Source organism: Myotis davidii, unplaced genomic scaffold, assembly GCF_000327345.1.
Source record: "Myotis davidii unplaced genomic scaffold, ASM32734v1 scaffold117, whole genome shotgun sequence".
Lineage (NCBI taxonomy): Eukaryota > Metazoa > Chordata > Mammalia > Chiroptera > Vespertilionidae > Myotis > Myotis davidii.
The window spans coordinates 615,869-618,686 of NW_006288382.1; positions in this window are offsets into that span (position 1 = coordinate 615,869).

Here is a 2,818-nt window from a genome sequence, read left to right on the forward strand (position 1 = left end):
AGTATAGAGAGAGAGTAAAGGAGAGAGAGAGAGTAAAGGAGAGAGAGAGAGAGTAAAAGAGATGCGTTGTCCCTCTTACTTTCTGTAAGGGCACAGGGATTGAGTGCATCCTTGGTGTCTCAGGACAATGCTCTAACCAACTGAGTTACGTTCCAGGGTGAACACCTAGCTCTGAACACGTCCTCATCTTCAGCACTTCAAGTCCCTTGGAAAATATATACTGTTTTTCTCAACTATCAGACAGATACCAATTTACTGAAAAGATAGAAGGGAAGAAGGGTGAGAAGAAAGAGGGAGAAACTACAATAAAACAAAACCCCACAGTCAAGAGATGCCGAACTGAGATTAGAACCAAATCTTGTATGAGAAGAAATTATTTTTTTAGTAATTTCACTTACATTGAGTCTTTTAATTTCTTTCGTGGTAGTTTCCGAAACAGGATTTCTCCTCTTTGAACACTTAAGGGGAAATCTGGTCCTTGGGCAGGCGTTCCTCCCCCGCGGTGTGCTGGCAGAAACAGCATCTGGGGGACAGGCTGCTGAGGTGGAGCAGCTCCTGGAGCATGGAGCCTGGCCCTGGGAGTGCACACAGGAAGTGCCCTGGCTTTCTCCAGCAGCTGGCACCTTCTTACCCCCCCACCCCCCCACCCCCGCTGGGCATTTCTGCAGGGGCAGTTATGCCTCCACCCAGCACCAGGCTGCCTGGAGGCACCTTGACCTCTGATTGGCCATTAGCCACATGCCCTGAGGCTGTTGTTGGTGCTGCCCTCCAGGCACCTGCACTGTTGACTGTTGGCCCTGATTTTGTAGAGTCAAGTGCTCTGGGGAAGTGAGCTGTGTCCCCAGGTTTCTGAGCGAGTCAAGTCTTCCTCTTCTCAGAGGAACTGCTTTTTGGCCAAAGTGATCCCACTTTGTGATGGTGGCCGCCTGAGGACATGCTCCGCCCTGACTGCCAGCCTTGGAGGACCAGGGCCACTCCAGCTTCCTTTTTTCTCTTGTCCCTGGTGAGCTCACCTGGGAGCAAGGCGCCAAGGGAAGAGGGGAGACCCCCAGCGCAGGAGCAGGGGCCCCGCGGGGAGGAAAGGTCACCCCCTCCCTGAGGGAGAGCCTCGCAAGAGCACGACGACCAGCTGAGGACAGAGCCGGGTGAGACTCAGTAGGGTTAAGACCTGAGACAGCGCAAGGGGCAGCGACATGGATAAGCCCTTGTTAAATGCAGTCTATTTCAGCTTTTTCAAAAGAAGCAAGAAATTGGTATTTTGATACAAAATATTCAAATTTATAAACTATTTTAATTTAATGCATCGTGTGGGCCAACAACACCCACTTCTGGTCAGATGTGTGGTAGGACCTCCCTAAGCATCCGCTAAGCTGACGGGACATTGGGTCTCGCAGGGACTCAGGGTGCCTGCAGGCATTGCCTGGGACCAGTGATCATGGAGGTGAGTGTTCTTGATATTCGAAACTCAATCTCAGGAAATCACCCTTGAGTTCTGGAAGGCATGCAGCCACTGGGAGCAGAACAGTTCTCTTCCTCTGCGGGCGGCAGGGTGACGCAGGCTCACAGGTCAGGTCTCTGAGCCTCAGTTTCTCCAACTGTAGACCCATCAGAGGAGCCATCACATTGTAGGGATGAAGCTGAGCCTGGGGAAGAGTAGGAGCCTCATGGTAGATGCTCAGTAGACCTTCCTTTCAGCGCCAGCCAAACACCTGTGATGTGGGCGCATCTCCGCACTTTGCTGGCCTTGAAGGCATAGAGGGTGTCTCCATGGTCCCATCTGGGCGCCCCACAGGCCTCCTGCTCCCGGGGACCGCTCGCTCTCTCCAGAGCCACCCAGGTGGCTGTCCCAGCAGGCACCGCAGGACTGCGCTCTGCTGAAGGAGTCCTCAGTGAGTCGACTGTGTTTACAGAGAGAACATAAGAGACCTCCAGACCTTCCAAGGCGCTGTCTGAAGGACCAGTCACTTCAGTCTGGGCTTAATCATCGCATTAAGGTGACATGCATGCCATCCATTTCCTTCTGAATGCGGCAGCGTTTCAGCCACGCTGGGGCTGACCACTGACTTCCTGGGGTTCTGGGAGCACCAGCTGCGCAGATGAGCGAGGGAACCAGACAGTGCATCATGAGAGACAGGCGTGCCTTCCCGCAAACAGCTCAGCTCCAAAAGCATGCAGGCAGGGCTCAGAGCCCAGCCCAGCCCAGGCCCCCCGGCCCCTCCCAGATATGGGCTCCTGGTATGGAGCCGTCCTCCTTATCCCTGGGGTAGTTCCAGGACCCCCAAGGAGGGGCAGAAACCACAGACAGGTAGTACCAATGCATACCTACCTATGAGAAGTCTCATTTATAAAATAGGCACAGTAAGAAATTGACAGCAATAATTATAAATAGGACAATTATAACAGTAACTATAATGAAAGTGGTGTGGGTGTGCTCTCTCTTTTTTGTACTCAAAATACCCTACACGGTACACAGAGCGAGGATGCACAGGATAAAGGATGACCTCCCCAGGCTGCTCAGAATAGCTGTCCTTGTGAGCCTCTGAGTTGTTTATTTCTGGAATTAGTTCAACGCTTTCAGACTGCACTTGACAGCAGTTCACTGAACCACACTCAGCACTGCTGGCAGGCCGGCCACTTGGCCATCACCCTGCCTCCAGGTGCCGTGCTCGCTGTGAACAGCACACAGTGTGGTGGTGTGAGAGGTCACCCTCCCCCTGTGGGTGGCTGGACTGTGTTGGCCTGGCCACAGGCTCAGGCCTTCTGCTCCACCTGTGCCGTCCCCCTGGCCAGCAGGCCTCGGGGCACAGCCCTGTCATGG